The sequence below is a fragment of the Malaclemys terrapin genome, chromosome 4, assembly GCF_027887155.1.
Source record: "Malaclemys terrapin pileata isolate rMalTer1 chromosome 4, rMalTer1.hap1, whole genome shotgun sequence".
Taxonomy (NCBI): Eukaryota; Metazoa; Chordata; order Testudines; family Emydidae; genus Malaclemys; species Malaclemys terrapin.
The window spans coordinates 154,425,885-154,446,218 of NC_071508.1; the positions used below are offsets into that span (position 1 = coordinate 154,425,885).

At 44.3% G+C, this 20,334-nt stretch overlaps 1 long non-coding RNA gene across 1 annotated transcript in view; it reads right to left on the reverse strand.

Moving 5' to 3' along the window:
- The window catches only part of LOC128836412 (uncharacterized), a 109,066-nt gene that overhangs the window by 22,080 nt on the left and 66,652 nt on the right, over positions 1-20,334 (reverse strand). The window lies entirely within an intron of this gene.

A 20,334-nucleotide genomic window follows, 5' to 3' on the forward strand; every position in this document is an offset into this window, starting at 1 on the left:
ACACGTGACAGCTATAGAAAAGCTCTGACCAGTAGAACTGTGAAAGCAAGAGAAAAGGCAATCATAGAAGATTAGGGTTGAAAGAGACCTCAGGAGGTCATCTAGTTCAACCCCCTTCTCAAAGCAGGACCAACCCCAACTAAATCAGCCCAGCCAGGCCTTTGTCAAGCCGGGCCTTAAAAACCTCTAAGGATGGAGATCCCACCATCTACCCAGGTAACCCATTCCAGTGCTTCACCATCCTCCTAGTGAAATAGTTTATTGTAATATCCAACCTAAACCTTCCCCACTGCAACTTGAGACCATTGCTCCTTGTTCTGTCACCTGCCACCACTGAGAACAGCCGAGCTCCATCCTCTTTGGAACCCCCCTTCAGGTATTTAAAGGCAGCTATCAAATCCCCCCTCACTCTTCTCTTCTGCAGACTAAATAACCCCAGTTCCCTCAGACTCTCCTCATAAGTCATGTGCCCCAGCCCGCTAATCATTTTTGTTGTCTTCCACTGGACTCTCTCCAATTTGCCACATCCTTTCGGTAATGTGGGGCCCAAAACTGGACACAGTACTACAGATGTGGCCTCACCAGTGCTGAATAGAGGGGAATGATCATGTCCTTTGATCTGCTGGCAATGCTTCTACTAATGCAGCCCAATATGCCATTAGCCTTCTTGGCAACAAGGGCACACTGCTGACTCATATCCAGCTTCTCATCCACTGTAATCCCCAGATCCTTTTCTGCAGAACTGACGCTTAGCCAGTCGGTCCCCAGCCTGTAGCAGTGCATGGGATTCTTCTGTCCTAAGTGCAGAACTCTGCACTTGTCCTTGCTGAACCTCATCAGATTTCTTTTGGTCCAATCCTCCAATTTGTCTAGGTCACTCTGGACCCTATCCCTGCCCTCCAGCGTATCTACTGCTCCCCCCAGCTTAGTGACTGTGCAAACGGTGGAACTTCCAGAGTGTAGAGAAGGGACCTAGTTGCCTTGCCACACAGTGGAATCCACAGCTTTGAGTTTGGTGCCTAGCTCCCTGTGGCATGCCTGGGGAGAGCCAGACACCTCAGAATGGGATTCACAAAGCTGAACAGGGGAGCCACTGAAACTATCCAATGGGAAATGCCAAGTATAGGGGTTGGCCTAACCTCCTCTCCCCAAAGGGAGTTAGGCACCTAGGTTCAGATCAGAGGGAAGAGTCTAATTCCCACTTGCAAATCCCCTCCAGGAGTTAGGCACCAGCTCGCTCAAGGCTGGAGGAGGGGACAATGGCGCATCCCTTGTAACTATTAGCCCAGTGCTTAGAACACTCTCCCAGGATGCGGGGGAGACAGGCTCAGATCCCTCTTCTGCCTAAAGCTGAGCCTGGGTGCCTGAGCCGCTGGGCTATGGGGTATTCTCAATTTCTCCAGCTGGAGCTGTTCCATGCGGTATAAATAATTAAATATCAATTGGGCCAGAGAGTGATTGAGAATGACCAGATAGCTCCCTGGATAGGGTACTCACCTGGGAGGTGGGAGACCTCAGCTCCAGTCCCCCCATGCCAATCACTACTGGATTATTCCTACAGTGGGATAGAGATTGAGAGAGCACTGCCCCGGAACACCTGTCGCCCAGGCACTCTCCTGACAAGTTGAGCCTCCAGTTCAAGTTGCTGCTCCACATCAGGCAGAGGGTGGAATTGAACCAGGGTTACCACATCCTAAGTAAGTGCTCTACTCTCTGGGCTAGTTCTTGGGCGGGGGGGGCACCAGCACCTCTGGGTCAATCTGTGAGGAGTACTCCGAAACGCCAAATGCTCAGGCCCCACAGACGCCATAGGCTGAGCAAGGCCTAGTTTGAGGATCCGAATGGGGCTTAGATGTGAGATCGGTACCTGGGCACTAGGTTAAGGCAGCTGTGCTCATGTCAACTGGCAGAACTTTAGTCAACACAATGACTTTAATGGCAGAAATTTTAGTGCCTAGGGACTTTAGGTGCTTACAGGGTTAGGCAGCTGAGAATCTCAGTGACACCTAAATGCTGTATTTGGGGGCCTCCTGTGGCAGTTACATGCTTTTGTCCTTGTATGGATCTAGCTAACATGCCCAGCAGGCTTTGTGGTGTGTCACCACCTAACAGGCAGAAGGAAATATTTACAGCATCATGTAGAACAAAACAATTCTTTAAGAAATGCACAGGACCTGAGAATTAAAGAAATTGTTTCTACATTTTACTTTTCATTTTACTCTTTTCCTTTCTACTTTCTCCACTTTATATTAGCTTCACTATCTACACTGCTTTAGCTAATGAAACTATAATGATGCTTGTTTATTTGGGTTTGAAAAGTCTATTTCTGCTCCTATTAGTATACGTATAACATGCAATATGCCAAAGTTCTGGAAGATGTAACATGCCAGGCATATCCCACATACCACAGAAAGGTGATCTGACAATGTGACACCAGCTAAACCTAGGCATCTAAAACACTTTTTTGAGATTCAAAATGTCTTTGCATTGTGTAACAGGCTGAGCATTTGAGCATCATTAGACTGGAAGTACGATGGAGTTTGGGGATCTGAAATAGGCATAGCTAGTGCATATCCATCCACTGATGCCTGCAGAATATGATCCAGAAGAGTTTACACTCTCTCCAATTGCAGTGCAGATGCCTGACATTTACAGAGTAAAGCAGTTATGCTTTACCAAATGCTAGTTTCCTTGGATTTGATCCATTCCAAATATTCACGGAGAATCCCTACGTACTCCTAGCTACTGCAGAATCCCAAAGAAGCCCGGATTCCACAAACTCATATGTACCTGCTCACTTTTACACACTGAAGTAGTGGACTGAGTACAATAGGATTATACACCCAAGTAAAGTGAAGCACATGTGCAGGTGTTTGCAAGTCTGGGGCCCAAGTTTGTTCAGTTTTGGTATCATTTCAGTGGAATGCAGTGACCCTGGAAAAAGATTTAGGGGTCATGGTAGATAACCCTCTGAACATAAGCTCATGGTGCAATACAGTAGGTAGGAGCATGAACACAACCCTTGGATATATGAGCAGGGGAATATCAAGTGGGAGGAAGGAGGTATTATCTTTGTACATGGCCTTACTGATATGATTACTGTATACGGTGTCCAGTGCTGGGGTCCACACTTCACAAACGATGTTGAAAAATTGGAAAGGGCTCAGAAAAGAGATACAAGAATGATTTTTGAGACTTAAAGAAACTCAATCTGTTTATTCAAGAGAAGCTTAAGAGGAGACTTGATCACAGTCTACAAGTACCAACATGGGGAAGAGATTTTGCACAGCATATGGATCTCTGGTCTAGCAGAAAAAGGTAGAATGTAATCCTAAGGCTGGAAGATGAGACTAGGCAAATTCAGACTAGAAATACGGCACAATTCTTTTAAGCAATGAATAATCAACTACTGGAACAATTTATCTAATGATACGGTAGATTCTCAGTCACTTGAAGTCTTTAAATCAAGACTGAATGTCTCTCTAAAAGATATGCTGTAGCTCAACCAGAAGTTGCGGGCATGATGCAGAAATTACTGGGTGACATTCTGTAGCCTGTGTTATGCACAAGGCCAACCTAGGTAATCATGAGGGTCCCCTCTGGCCTTAAAATGAATGAATTTCAGATCACAACCATGCATGACTGCTAGAGCACCGGGCACGTCAGGCTTGGGAGCGTGTATCGCTGAAGCACACTGCACTCCAGCGATCCCAGGCTGCAGAATGTCCTTGGGGTATTCCAGTTGGCACAGGTGACAGCAGCCCTGAGGATGATCTAAGATGGTGGCCCATTGTCTCTCTGATTGGAAGGGCACTGAAAAGCCATCTATTCACTCCCCCTCCCCCCATCAGGCATGCCAGGCTGGTCCATAATATGCACGAGTGTCTGTGCGATGTATTCACACACACTCTCCTGCGTCACTGGGCTGTAGTGATCATTGCTTGTGCACTTCTTTCTTTTGTAGTTCTCACTACAATCATTGCCTCTGGTTTTCTACTAATCCACGGTGTATCTGGGAGATGGAATTTATAACTGGCTAACTGGAAGACTCCACTATCCCCATTAATCACCTATCAGAGAATGGAAAGATGAGCATACGCTTAAATGGCCAGACAGAACAAAAGGGTGTGGAATGCAAGACCTAGCGAAGCCCAGCTGGCAGTTTGACCCCAGGGTAGAAGAAAAGGCAGCAGGAGCAGTCATCCTGTAGGGAAATTTCCAAAGGGGTTCTTACAGACAGGAGATGCGGAGAATGACAAATCCTCTCCATAGAGGAGACTAATGAAGTGCAGCAGCCAAGTGCTAGAGGACACGTTTGCTCCCCACAGTGCCAAAGACAGCTTCCTGCGAGAGAGAGAGTGTCTCTGGCCGGCTGTCTCTCAGACACACACGCACACACGGAGGGGATTCATTACAATTAAGACGTGTTCTTCATACATTTAGCATGCACCTCACCCCCGCACAGCTTCCAACAGCCCCATTTTTTTACAAATCGATGTGCCAAAGTTTCCTCCGCCACTACCCAAACATGGAATTTCCCCTCAGAACTGTTCTTGCTCAATGGTCTGGATGGGCAGGAGTCAGTCTGGCACCAGTCAGTGCTTTCCTACAGATGCCTGTAAAGCCCAACACCCCATGTTCTGGCAAGGCTAGAACCAGCAGCACTGCACACCACCATGGCCTAATGGCACCACCACTTCTTGTTGCCCACAGAGGCCTTTTGGACTAGCCCTGTGATGCAATGTGTTCTCTAGCCAGCAGCCTGCCCAGAAGGAAGCGGCCTTGCAGCACAGCATGGAAGCTGCCTTGCACGGAATCCTTGATGTCTCTAGGGCTAGGATAACAAGTTGTCATCAACACTGTTAGTTACAAATTGTCACAGTTTTTCATTTAATAAGCAGTTTCTCCTCCCTTGGTGTTCACACCTCTACTGCTAGCAGAGCACTTCACCCTCCCTGATTGAACTAATCTCGTTATCTCCATACTGATTTATACCTGCCTCTGGAGATTTCCATTACTTGCATCTGAAGAAGTGAGGTTCTTACCCACAAAAGCTTATGCTCCCAATACTTCTGTTAGTCTTAAAGGTGCCACAGGACCCTCTGTTTCATTTAATAAGTTTGTTTGGGAACACATTGGGTTTTTTTTATTTGACCAGCTCTTCAGATGGCTAAGTGATACTTTGGGAACAAGGGCGTTTGGACTAGGAATGCTTGTATTACATACAATTTTCACAATCACACCTCCCTCTGTCAATTCCAGGAGAGGCAAAGCTGCTTTTGTAATGAGCCAGTCAATTGACACCTCCTCATCTATTATTGGGAGTGGACTACATCCACCCTGATCAAATTGGCCCTGTCAGCACTGGTTCTCCACTTGTGAGGTAACTCCCTCTCTTCATGTGTCATTATATAATGCCTGCATCTGTAATTTTCACTCCATGCATCTGAAGAAGTGAGGTTTTTTACCCACTAAAGCTTATGCCCAGGTAAATGTTAGTCTTTAAGGTGTCACCAGACTCCTTGTTGTTTTCATGTATTGTTTGACAGGTTTCCTGGCCCCATTTAGGGTTTCTGTCCCACCCTCCGTTCCCATTTCCAGTTGTGTACAGGTTTGGCACCGTTGGCCATTTTGAAAAAAATATTATTTTATTTTTGGATGTGGGCAGGTTGTATGCTTGTGTTTTGACATGTTTGGCTGATTTTTTAGAAAAAAAGTAAGGGTTAGTTTGAAAGAATGGACAGAGGACTTAAAGAAAAGGAGTTTTTTAAAAAAATAAAGATTGTTTAGTTAGATTTAGTAAGGAGAGAGGTTGGTTATTAAAGAAAAGAGATTATGGTTAGGTTTATTAAGGAGAGAGAGTTTAAAAGAAAAAGTTTGAAAGAAAAGAGTAACAAGGTTATTAAAGAATAGAAAATTGTTAAAATAAATTTTAAAAAGCAAAAGGTTTATTAAATAAAAGAGGAAAATATATTGATTATGTTTCTTTATTCAATGGATACGCAGGGTCTTATTTTCTACCCCAAGATAGGTATGCATATACAAGCACTCTTGACAGCATGCGCTTTCACTTTTAACATTGACTTGAATGCATCAGGCTTGTGAGACTTAAAAATCTGGCCCATGGTTTGTAAAGAAGAAGAATAGGACCCAGCACAACCATGATTAAGCAATATTCTGAAACGTTATCCCTAAACTGTTATCTAGAGTATCGTGCGGCTGTCATATAAAGGAGGATTAACCATTTAAATGGGGCTGTTGATTAAAGATGGCAGCACCTAGAAGGCCGTGGCCAACATCAACAGTCAAGCCTCCCACGAAGAGGCGTTATACGGGCAACATTGTGGGACCTGAAGAAACAAACACACCATTGATGCAAATAGTGTTTGAGACGGATCACAGCAGCAGGGAGACTATGACTGTGACCGCAAAAATGACACTGAGGAGAAACACAAGGCTGCACTGTTGAGTCAAGATTTGTTTGAGACTCTGGACCCTGGCTGGTAGAACCTAAAACGATTCGAACAAAGGGAGGTACAGAGACAAAGCACAGGAACGTCATATGGAAGAATGTTCAAGGGGATTGGCGGGGGACCTGGTCACCGATGCTTGGTTGGCTAGAGCCTTTTGGATCAAGCCTGCACAGAGACATATTGCTTTTGTTGGGGGGGTTTTAAGCAGCATGCTGAAGGGGTCTCTTAACACACAGTGTAAAAGTTTTTTTAAATCACATTATGAAAAAGTACAAAGATACCTTACACAAATTTCTTAGTGTAACTTTTTCAGCAGCTGATCAATGATTCTTCAGAGGACTTGGAGATTCTGGACACTGGCAGCTCTGAGGGGGCAAATGGATTGGGCCCAATCTGTTTTTGCCCAGGCCCAAAACCAGATGCTCAACAGGATACCACAAGAGACATGGATGCTTATTCTATAGGCCTGTAGTATCTAAAGTTAAGGGAGAAATTTGGTATTGACCCTGTACGAGTTCATATTATGCCTGCAATTGTACATAAGAACATGTACGAGTTGCTATACACAGAATCATCAAGAACTGCCTGAGAGACAGAGGGTCCTGTGGCACTTTTAAGACTAACAGAAGTATTGGGAGCATAAGCTTTTGTGGGTAAGAACCTCACTTCTTCAGATACCCACGAAAGCTTATGCTCCCAATACTTCTGTTAGTCTTAAAGGTGCCACAGGACCCTCTGTTGCTTTTTACAGATTCAGACTAACACAGCTACCCCTCTGATGCCTGAGAGAGAAACAACTTGAGGATTGCCCTGGATGCGTCATAGATACCCAAGGTCAGAGGTGTCACGACTGCGTGAACTGGACTACAGATTATATGAACTGTAAAATTAAAGAAATTAGTAGTAGCTTGTGTATGCTGTGTGTGGTAAATATCATCATTACATTGGGATATGTGCTGCAGTGCCGCTGTTTAACCCAGGAACATTTAGGTCTAGGGGCAGAGCTGGTGGACAAAGTGATGAAGACCAAAGACCCAAATAGCGTTTTAGATTAAATAATCAAACCGACGGATAAATGTTTAATGCACAATGTTGAACGTCTTCTTTGTTCAGCAAATTACAAAATCTTGCTAAGAAAAAACACTAAAAGTTAGTGTGTTTTTTGGGGGGAAAAATCAGGGTGTGTTGTAAAATAAAATAAAGATGCGTGTTTTAAATAAAATATCAGTTGACAAATAACTGTGCGAAGCATGTTTTTATGGAGCTCAATGGGGTATGGGGGGGTTATCAAAAGGGAAGTAGATTGCCCCATAGTATACTTGTATTTAGGTTACAATTTGTCACTAACAGGACATATATGGGTAGCCTGTTCTTCTAACAAGGGCTCCCCCGGGTGCTTGTGCATGAGTGATATAGGCTCTTGGGCCCTCTAGACCATTGTAAAGTAGTCCCAGAACCCCTCTTAAATCATACCATCTTCCGCTTCAGATGTACCTTTTCATTCCCCAGGTCCTCTGCGTTAGGACTTAATCATGACACCTCTGATTTCAACGTCTCACGTCTCTAGTCTACTGATTCATATTATTTAAGGTGTACAGCATCTGTTGTATAAAAACAAAACAAAAAAAACCCCTAGGGGCTTAGACAAGATAATGAAAAACAAAATTGTAATTGTTGCTTTGCTGGCCCTGCTACAAAAGTATCTTCACGTATGTTTTTGTTAATATTATTTCTGATAGTCCTTTGGATGGGGGAGATAATGCATCATAAAGTGGGAAAGTGATTCTGAATGGCAAATGCTTGTCTGTGCTAAAGCATAACGACAAACAAAGAATGGCTGCCTACAAAACTATTTAACTAAATAAGTTATCAATATTCCCCCTAAAACCAGGGCAGCTCTCTTATGCCCATTATCCTGCTCTCTGGATGGCTGTGACTTTTGTCTTTTTAATTTTTTTATTGTAAAATCTATCACATGGTGGGGTTTTAACTGTACCCTAGACTTTTAAAGCTTTCTTTACAATTTACAGGTAGAGTGGTTTTGCCTGGTTATCTTTTTGTATTCTGGGCAATTCACATGTTGCTTCAAATAGGCCTCACTGCATGCTAATTTTTATTAAAATAACATTTAATCCTCCTTAGTTGACAGTTTATAACAGTTTAAAGCCGTTATTATTAAGAGAAGTCCTCTATTTCACTACAAAACAATTAAGTCAATTTAAACAGTTAAAAAAAAGTGCTAAATCTATTGTGAATGGTAATATTGCTATTTCTTTACCATTAACATTCCTGAAACAGGTGTTGATCTTACTAAATTAAAATCTTTGCGTGTTCAGTAAAATTTGGCAGCCCTTTAGGTTTAAATTATTTAATTTTAATCCTCTGCTTTTGCTGAAAAAAAAAAAATTAAAAGCAGAAGGACCTGCTTCAAATAAGTCTAATTTTCTATTAAAACAACATTTGATTGTGTTAAACTTAAAAAATAACTTTATTTGATATGATTAAACACTGTGTGTGTAGCAAGTGTTAAATGGTGGGGGGGGGGTCTTCCAAAATTGCAGGCAGGCAATCTGATCGCTGTGTGCGAGAAAACAAGTTTAGGTAGTCCGAGGGCTGTTTCTTGTCTCCATCTGCTACCAGTAGATATAACACCTTATGGCAGGGCTGAGATAGCGAAGATGATAGGAACTCTAGATTATACTGAATCCCAAGCAAATGGCTTTAGTCTGCTGTTGCGGTAGCTCCAGCCCTTGCCTTTAATAGTTCTAAACACTTATGTGTGAAACTACAGCGATGCATAAAGAACAACAATATTGCTCAATGCTTGACATCGGCTTAATCGTGGTTGTGCTGGGCCATATTCTTTTTCTTTACAAACTATGGGCCCAATTTTTAAGCCTCACAAGCCTGATGGGTTTAAGGCAGTGTTAAAAGTGGAAGCACATCCTGTCAAGTGTGCGTGCATATGCACACCTATCTGGGGGTGGAAAATCAGACCATGTGTATACACTGAATAAAGAAACAATCAATCTGGTTATAGCCAAAACACATTGTAAACCAGGCAAGAAAGAAAGTACATTTCTACAAATGGCTGCTTTTTCTCTGGGGAAAGCTGGCAAGGAGCTTGCTCCAGACTTTCCCCTCACTATTAACTCCACACAATAACAAATAGACCAATAAAATTAAGAGGTCCTGCTTCTATTCTGCCTTAATGACCCTAATCTGATCGACAATCATTTTCAATGGTGCTGCCCATTATTTTTACATTCTATCTTTAAATTATCTTAATTCACATGGCTTCTAGTCTTCAAACTAAGCACTATTAGTTTTGCTTGGAATGAATACACAAAGCTCACTGCCCTGAGCATCTGTAATGACATAATGAACATTATCTTGAAACCCTCTGGTTTTTACTGGCATTCAGCTGAAGAAAGAAAAAACCCTTTCCTAAATGAGAGGCGTCAGTTCTCACAGAAGGGAAAAGGCAGAAAGCACTAGAAACCAGAGATCCAAAGGTTTTAATTCAGATTCTATCTAGGTCCCTCTCTTTCAACTCTATCTTGTTGCCTCCAGAATGTGCATAAAAACTGCCCCAGAAGCTGTGACATGTTGGATATAAAAGGATTTCTGATCACTGAACAATAATATTTGAACTCATTCTGCCTGCTTTTGAAATCTTTCTGCAGGATAAAAATTCTAGCTACTGGCAGATTATTTAAAAGTTCTAGGAAGGAGGATCAGGCTAGCCATGGGAGAACAACATATGAAGAAGGTGCTTTAATTTTTTCAAAGAATGAATAAAATAAACTCCTCTGATACCTACCGAAAGTTGTCTTGAAAATTTCTCTTAAAGTTGCAAGGACTATTCCATTTGCTCCCTGGCCTGAATTTGCAGACAGGTGTCACTTTCTGCAGAGCTTTAATCTCCTTTAGGATGGTGTTTAGAAGAACAGCGTACCAAGCACTCCATGCTAAGAGGGAGCTGCTGCCATTCTGAAATAGGCTTACACCTCCCACGCCCCCACTTTGCTCGGACAGTGAGATATTAAGCAATTAGAGATGTCAATGCGCTTTGTGGCTGGCAAAGTGATGGGATGCAAAGCTGGCTAACCGGTCACTCAGTGGAACGAGCTTGGGGGATGTAAAGGCAGCTACAGTGATTTTCTCTTGAACCCATGAGTTATTCATGCTGCCCTTACAGTCACTCTGGGCTAGTCTCTCTGGGGCATGGAACCCATGACTCTGGGTCCAGCTGTTTACAAGGGGATCCCAGACTAATCTGTGGCTGTGAAGAAGGTGTCCCTGGGAGTTCACTGCTTGAGGAAGGTAAGGAGTTGTTTTCAGATTGGCTGCCTGTGTATTCCTGCAGGTGGTTTTTTTTTTTTAAACACACACGATGGTTATTCTCAAATTCCTGTCCTTGGCCAAATTATGTGAAATGATCCCCAATCATCAGGATTTATTCAGAGCCTTCTTTACGCCTCTCCAAATGAAGGGAATGCAAATCCTTTCAAAGGGTGTCTGTAGAAATGACACTTTGCATAGGTGCTCTGCTAGTTCCATGCAGCAATGTTTTGCTTCACACATCTACAAACTCTTGTGATATAATATTCTAACTCCTGTCTCATCCTAGGCCAAAAGAACCTGTCCCTTGTTAGGTTCACTACTCATTCTGTTCCCAGGTGAGCCATTTCTTCATGCAATTGTTTATAGACTAGCTCACTATATTGTCTTGGCAGCACAGGTTGGGTCCTACAGGTTGTCCTGCATCTCAAAATACCATTGGAGTCAAATTGACACCTGGTCCACTCATATAGAAAGTGTTGAACTTCATAGAATCCCTTTTTCTTTTCTTCAGACAAATTTGTAGTTGCTTTTCTTTAGCTCTATAATTCTTTGAATTGTAGACTCACTTGCTTGAGCTGATTTCAGCTCATCAGGACACATTTTTTTCCACTATGGGTTCAATATGTTGTATTAAATTTCTTGTAAAGTATAAATTTGCTGTAATTTCTGAAATCTACTTCACATGACCCTCATTTTGGGTTTTCAAAGCTTGAACAAATGCTCTCAGGATTATACTCTTGTATGCCTGGTCTCACATGATATGTAAAGATTCCTTGTACAAATACTTGGCATCAATGTTCATTTTTCCAGGATGGTATTTTATGGTGAATTTGAAATCTGAAAGCTCTGAAACCCATCTATGGACTAGAAGCATTTAATTTAGCCTCTATCACCACCTACATTAGTGAGTTGTTATCACTGCAGACTGTGCACGAAGGTGCATAGAAGAGGTATTCACTGAACCTTTCTGTTAGCCCACTTCAAACGTAGAAACTCCAGTGTCCCAGAATGAAAGTGGTAGTTCTCCGTAGCTGCTAGAATTCTGGATCCAGTGGCAATCACCCAGAGTTTTCTTGATGTTGGTACAGGACCACCCCCAAGGCCCTCATTTGAGGCACCATTATGCAAGGTGAATGGTTTCTGGAAATCTGGGTAGGTCATGATTGAAGGATTAGACAGAGCATGACTCAGTTGTTCTAAAACTCTTTGATGTAGTTCTGTCAATCATGTCAGGTCGGCAAATGCTGCCTCTGTCCCCTTAAATGTTTTGCTTTAGAAGCTTCCCAGAAAGAGAGACCTGCTTAATACCCAGCAGCAGCACGTCTGATCACTCTTTATCCCCAGCAGTGGCTCACTCACTGGACCCCCTCCCTATTCTTAAACGGGCAGCTGCCATTTCTCTTAGATAATGTATATCACCATTAACTAAAATATTTACAACAAACAAATATTCAACATTATTATTAAATATAAACAATGTAAATCTATTTCTAAAACATCTACTCTAAGAAACTCACAAATACAACCAAAAATCCACCTAAGAGTTATCCTCCTCCGGAAATGACTAGAGAAAGTTCTCATTTGAACTATATTTTGCCAATACAATATTCCAGATTTATTTTTGACCACAGGAAGAGAAATAGGGAGAGGCAATGCATCTGAAAAATAATTAAATAAACCAAGTGCAAATTAACTAAGAAAACGTAAATTTACTTTGGATATTATTCACTGCTGTTTTACATCCAATTTACATTATAAGTTCAGTTTTCATGCATACCAACTCAAATGTAAAAGACAGTTTAATTCCATATGCCAGACTAATTTGGATATACTGGGCTGCACTATTTGCAAGAAATGGAACAGGCTGATGGAGCAACTAATGAGCTAATTAGCTGACAGACCTTCCCTTCTCAAACTGGCATATCTTTTTCTATTATAAATAGCTATGACAAGGTAAGAATAAATCACATTTATCACCTGCCCTCCACAACTCTTAGGAAAGAAACTTGCTAAAGACATCTTCACAAGTGTTAGAGTCCTAGGCATTTTTCTGGAAAGTGTTAGAGATTATCCGCTGGATATTATTTGCTGGTGGTACAATAATCACATCCCTACTCAGATACTACACTGATAGGCACCAGCGTAAGTACAGTGATAATAATTCTACAAATAAAGTGGTTTTAAAATGTAATGCAGACAAAGAAACAACAACTACACAGGGCAAGCAGATGGGTGTGATAGCTGCAGGCTACGTTCATCTCTTCCCTAGATGGCTTTCAGTTGAAGCAACAAATTCCTGGTGATGAATGCTAACCACTAACTCTAGCATAAGTTTATCTCACATCCTTTGGGCAAATCCTCTTCACTCACCCTAGGAACAGCAAGTTCACAGAGCACCACTGGGAACCCCACAGTGCTCTGTGGATATGGGGAAAACAGTGGACGTGATGTATTTTCACTTTAGCAAAGCTTTTGATATGATCTCCCACAGTATTCTTACCAGCAAGTTAAAAAAGTATGGATTGGATGAATGGACCATAAGGCGGGTAGAAAGTTGACTAGATTGTCAGGCTCAACGGGAGTGATCAATGGCTCCATGTCTAGTTGGCAGCCGGTATCAAGCAGAGTGCTCAGGGGTTGGTCCTGGGGCTGGTTTTGTTCAACATCTTCATTAATGACCTGGATGATGGGATGGATTGCATCCTCAGCAAGTTCACGGATGACACTAAGGTTGGGGGAGAGGTAGATACGCTGGAGGCAGGGCCGGCTCTGGCTTTTTTGCCGCCCCAGGCAAAAAAGCCTCTCCCCGCCCCCCCAGCGCGGCAGGGGAGGGCACCGAGCCCAGCTGCAGGCCGCTCTCCCCAACCAGCCAGAATGCCAGGGGGAGGGCGACGAGCCTGCCGCGGTTCCACTGGCGGCCGGAGCCCCGGGAGGAGGGCGGAGAGCCCGGCCGGGGCTCCACTCTCCCCGGCGGCCAGAGCGCCAGGAAGAGGGCAGCGAGTCCACTGCGGCTCCGCTCTCCCTGGCGGCCAGAGTGCTGGAGGGAAGGTGGCGAGCCTGCCGCGGCTCCGCTTTCCCCGGTGGCCAGAGCGCCCGGGGGAGGGCAGAGTGGCGGCCAGAGTGCTGGGTGGAGGGCAGCGAGCCCGCCGTGGCTCCGCTCTCCCTGGCGGCCAGAGCGCTGGGAGGAGGGCAGAGAGCCCGCCGCAGCGCCGGGGGGAGGGTGGAGTGGCGGCCAGAGCACCGGAGGGAGGCCGGAGAGCCCAGCCCGGGCTCCGCTCTCCCCAGGGGCCAGAGCCGGAGCACCACGCCACCCCCCTCCAGGTGCTGCCCCAAGCACAAGCTTGGTGGGCTGGTGCTTGGAGCCGGCCCTCGCTGGAGGGCAGGGATAGGGTCCAGAATTACCTAGACAAATTAGAGGATTGGGCCAAAAGAAATCTGATGAGATTCAACAAGCACAAGTGCAGAGTCCTGCACTTAAGACGGAAGAATCCCATGCACTGCTACTGGCTGGGAACCAGCTGGCTAAGCGGCGGTTCTGCATAAAAGTACCTGGGGATTACAGTGGACGAGAAGCTGGATATGAGTCAGCAGTGTGCCGTTGTTGCCAAGGCGGCTAACGGCATATTGGGCTGCATTAGTAGGAGCATTGCCAGCAGATCGAGGGAAGTAATTATTCCCCTGTATTTGGCACTAGTGAGGCCACATCTGGAGTATTGCATCCAGTTTTGGGCCCCCCACTGCAGAAAAGATGTGGACAGAGTCCAGTGGAGGGCAACGAAAATTATTAGGGGTCTGGGAAATTCAACACTGGTAAAAATATTTTTTTTTTTTTTACACAATGTGTAATTAGACAGTGGAACTCATTGCCACAGAAAGTTGTTTAAGTCAAGCATTTAACACAATTCAAAAAAGGGATTGGCTCTTTGTATGGCTAACACTATAGAGTTAATAATTAATGACAACAAGACTTTTTGAAGGGATATTAATCTCTAATAGAGAATGTGATAGGACCTATGCGAGCGGGGCAGATCACACCACATCATCATAAATCAGGGTTCTTACACCTTCCTCTGAAGCATCTGGTACTGGCCACTGTCGGAGATAGGATACTGGTCTAGACAGACCCTGGGTCTGACAATTCCTATGTTCCTAGAAACAATTCCATTTCCTGTAGTCCAATTTATCTGACCTCAAGCATTTATTTAATTAACATTCTCATCTCTCTTTTGGAGATGAAATTTATCATTTCATAAATATAAAGCAATAAATGCGTAAGTACAAACATAAGGGCCTGGTCCAAACAAATGAATTACACCATATAATTTGGATTCCCATTAATGTATTAATTCAGTTTCACATTAATTTAGGAGGGATATAATCCACTATCAATGAAAACTGAGAAGGACGCCAGCCATGTGATTATGCACTAAGTAACTGTTTCATTCTCCTGCACCAATTCAACAGGTTAAGACTGATTAGATAAAAATCCTGATTATATTTCGTGCTTGAGAAACATCCAGGATAAACATACATTCTATTCTCCCAAAGCAGAAATGAGTTCTACAAGGGACGTGAGTCTCTGTTTATGGCACATTAAAGAGGGCTCGATCCTGCATTTCTTAGTCAACCAAATCTTCCACTGAAGTAAATGAAAGTTCCAGAAATTAAAAAAAGTAAATCTTCACTGACCTCCCTTCACTGCTTCAGGGAGACAAGTGGATTCATTTTGTAGAACCACTAGTGGTAAGATCACCAGAGCAGCATTTAGTACACTTGGGACCAAAGAAGGCTCACACTGCCTTTCTGGCCTCAGCACCGGTTCAAGCAGTGCAAGGTGTGCATTGATTTCCTCCAGCTGACAGCAGTTCCCAAGTGGCTGCTCAACCACCACCATCACCAAAGCACATCACACTCTGGCTCTGCATCCACTTCATCACTGACTAGGAGGGGGAGCAAAAGCCTGCTGTAGATTCCCCTAATCCTCAAATGTTGCTTTAAAACAATGTTCAGCTCCCTGTGCTGCTGCAGCAAAGGACACTCACAGGGTGAGGTGCTGTCCATTGGTGAATAATTGTAAGGTAAATGGGAAGCAGGGAAATTTGACCAGCATATTTTAAAATCCCATGAAAGCCAATTTGAAGAACAGACACCACACCACCTCCAGGGATCTTTGGATGCCCACCCTGTAATGCCACAATACGCATCTAACAGTCCCTACAGAACCAACTGTGAAAGTCTGACCCTAATGCGGTGATTCAATCTGTGCAGAATGAACTCCTGCTGTAGTGCAAAGCAAGCACTGCAGTACCAGGGCTGTGAATGTAGGCTCATTTTAATAGGCTGGTATTACTTGGTTAGGTAATTAAGTCTATAATTTGCAGTTGTTCCAAACACTAGAAACGTATCCTGTGACTGAAGGGAATCAATTCTGCTTTTTTCCTATTTCATATTGTGGACTTTTACTGAATACACTAATTGTTTCCCAAGATTAATCTCTTTTTACATACTCTGCCCCCACTTCATCACTTACTATGAACAGCTGACATTTTGTTACACGGTGAGGGCTTATCTTGCGCCGACACTACTTGGAACACCTAGCTGGTTCCCAGGTGTCTGTTTTCGGAAGAGAAGCCTGAAGCCCGAGGAGATATTGGGCAGGGATTTATTGCTGGAGGATGCTGGGTGATACTGCTATCCTTTAATCTGTCACAAAAAACTCATTGGGAGTGAAATTGTGTTTCATCTTGCAGTTTCCTGTAAATGTTGGGTTTAGCCTATAATATGGCACTGGTTTGGTGCAGGTAAAAAATGTGTAATATTTAATTTCTAAAAATGGAGCATAAAGGTGATCTATGAGCTTTGAACATCCTGGATAGCTGGCCTTTCAGTAGCTGCATAGTTAAAACCAAAGGACTGTGGTTTCCATCAAAAGGGCCACATGCCATCTCAGCGTAGGTGCTACTGAGACACACAAGTGCCACATGACAGTTATTAAAATGCACATTCATATTTCAGACATTCTTTGTGGCTTACTAAATACTGGTTCTGCTTTTTACTTGCTCCCTGCTGGAGACAGACACTCCAGTGTAATGAGAGCAGAGCTTTATCCCAGTCCCTGCAGGAATGCCATTTTTCAGGCTGGGTCTACACTACCCGCCTGAATCGGCGGGTAGAAATCAACCTCTCGGGGATCGATCTATCGCGTCCCATCGGGACGCGACAATCGATCCCCAAATCGACGTTCTTACTCCACCAGCGGAGGTGGGAGTAAGCGCCGTCGACGGGAAGCTGCAGAGGTCGATTTTGCTGCCGTCCCTACAGCAGGGTAAGTCGGCTGTGATACATCGAATTCAGCTACGCTATTCGCGTAGCTGAATTTGCGTATCTTAAATCGACCCCCTCCCCCCCGTAGTGTAGATGTAGCCTCAGATTGCTTTGAAATATTTTCTGTTTCCAAAGGCTCAGCCCTCATCTATGTGAATTCATGCTTGGCAAAGCCAGCGGGAAATGACTGAACAACCTTTCTGCCTCTCCATATTATGGGGCTGCTCAAACTGGTCCCCATGCAAATCAGATCAGCCACAGGGCTGCTCTACCACATTTAAAGTGCCCAATTACCATAGTGTATCAACACATCACAATCTGTAATGCACAACAGCTTGTCAGGTGGAGAAGTACTATGTATCCCCATTTTATAGATGGGGAACTGCGGCTCAGAGAGGCTAGAGACAGATATTTAAAGGGACTTAGGAGCCTAACTCCCACTGAAATACTAGCAGAAAATCTTTTTTATCTTCAAAAAAATCAATTTTCCCATAGCGAAATTTTGATTCTGCAGAAACTGCATCTTTCACCCAAAAATCATTGTGAATGAAACTTCCCAACCAGTTCCATGCTCAGGAGTTCTCCTGGGTTACACAGGTTAGAAGCTGCAGGGGAAAGTGGAAACACTCTATGGTGCTCAGGTGCTTCCTCTCACACCGAACCCAGAGGTTGTTCCTCCCTCTCTGACACCTCACAGCCCCACAACGCTCATTGTTCTCCTGTATGTTATCTAACAACCACATGGAGCCTTTGGGAGAACTGGGAGACAGCACAGGCCACAGAGCCAGCACCCAGCTCTGCATCTCCCTTATGTTCGGCATGAAACAGCCAATCTCCCAGCTCCTGGCTAAGATCAGCAACTGGATGCAGAACAACTAGCTAGGTCCACACTCAGGCAAGGCTGCAGTGATGCTGGTGGAAGAGGGAAGCCCTTTGAAGAACCCGCCCTCTCTCTAACACTCCCTTTGTCAAGTCATCTGCCATCAGACAGTTAAGTCCATCCACAGTCCTTGGGTCCCTTCGGACTCCTTATGGCTAGTGGATGCTCATGGCAGCAAAATTGTCCAGTCCTCTCTGCAAAGGGTCAGAAGATTGTATCCCATCCCATCGAGCAGAGACCTGGTCACGTGATACCTGGCATCCCTGACCTCCAAGTTTGGGTATTGCAACTCAAGCAATCTAGGGACAAAGCCATCACATACTCCGGGTGGTGAAAAATGCAGCTGTCCATCTGCTCCCCAGTGCAGATAACTGAATGCATCTTCCTCAGTGCCCCACTCCACAGAGTCATTGGGTAGGTCTACACAGTAGGAGCAAGTTTCACAGCCTGGTTTGGGTTAGCAGGGCTCATGCTAGAGCTCTATAAATAGCAGTGTAGAGTAGACAGTGCTTTGGCATTGCAACTTGGGCTAGTGCTTGGGCTCTGAAGCCCACCCCCATTCCTAGGCTTTCGAGCATGAGTTCCAGCCAGAGCAACAACTTCAAAGCGCTGTCTATTCAACTACTTTAAGAGTTCTACAGTGAGAACATGAGACCAGGACTTTGCTAGCACAGCGCTCATTTGTTAGGTACTGCATCTAAGAGAATGACCAGGACCCCTATTGCACATTAGATAGTTCAGAGTTCATATTACGGTTTTCTTAGGTAAAAATCAGCATGGCAAATATTCCAGCAGGTATTTGGCAAAAAGCGGTAGTCTGGAAAATGATGAGTTTCTTTCTGAATTTCCTAAACCAGACTGGTTAGCAGAGCTGCTCTCTCATCAGAATCAGCAGAGGCCTTCACATAATCTAAGGCACATATTTCTATTATTTATTATGGCAGTTACTGTGTCCATAGAAGGTTTCTCCATGTTTCAACACCCAAAAATAAAATACAGAAATAAATAATAATAAGTCTGTGATAAAGCAATAGTGACACCTGCAGTCACTGTAGCTGCATTGGTGGAATTTCAGTGTAAGAAAAGTCACTCTGTACACTTTTCAAAAGTAAAGGCACATGACAGCTAGCAACGATTGGAGCCGAGAAGTAAGGGTTTTACTTTTGCTTTCATTGGAGGCTCAGAAAGATGCTCGAGAAGGGAACATGCATATTCCATTGATTTGTATTTCTTGTTCTCTGTTTTATTCCACAGGGCTGACACCGCAAATGTTACCGTATTTAGTGATTACTGCCAGTGCATTAGATTACTGTGTCATGTAGTGTGATAGAAGATTGTAGCTGATATATAAAAGAAGAGTGTTTGCTAGACTGGGAGTGAGGAGACCCCGATTCTGAACCCAGCTCTGACATTAAACAGGATCTTTCAACATTGTCAGAACTTTTCAGGGTAGGGGAAAGGGTGTCCCTCCAAAACAATATACTGGTTCACAAAGCATTTCAATTTTGATGGAAAAATTATTACACCAAAGTTTTTCCAACCAGCTCCAGCACTCAGCCCTGTTAATACTCATTGCGAGACAAGCTCTCTGCCTTTAAGAGTTTAAAATCCAAGAGTCTTTTCACATGATAATCATAGAAGTGTAGGCCTGGAAGGGACTTGAGAAGTCATCAAGTCTAGCCCCCTGTGTTGTGACAGGACCAAGTAAACCTAGACCAGGGTTTCTCAAACGGGTCACCGCTTGTGTAGGGAAACCCCCTGGCGGGCCGGGCCAGTTTGTTTACTTGCCTCGTCCGAAGGTCCGGCCGATCGCGGCTCCCACTGGCCACAGATCACTGCTCTGGGCCAATGGAAGCTGCTGGAAGCGGAGGCCAGTAAGTCCCTCGGACCGTGCCACTTTCCGCAGCTCCCATTGGCCCAGAGCAGCGATCCGCGGCCAGTGGGAGCCGCGATCGGCCGGATCTGCGAACGGGGCTGGTAAACAAACCGGCCCGGTCCAGCCCGCCAGGGGCTTTCCCTACACAAGCGGCAACCCCTGTTTGAGAAACACTAACCTAGACCATCCCTGAGGGGTTTGTCCAACCTGTTCTTAAAAACCTCCAATGATGGGGATTCCATAATGTCCCTTGAAATCCTGTTCTGGAGCTTAACTACTCTTATAGTCAGAAAGCTTTCCACAATATCTAACCTAAATCTCCTTTGCTGCAGGTTAAGCCCATTACTTCCTGCCCTCCCCTCCCCCCCATGGACAGGGAGAACAATTGATCACCATCCTCTCTGTAACAGCCCTTAGTCTTCAAATATATTATC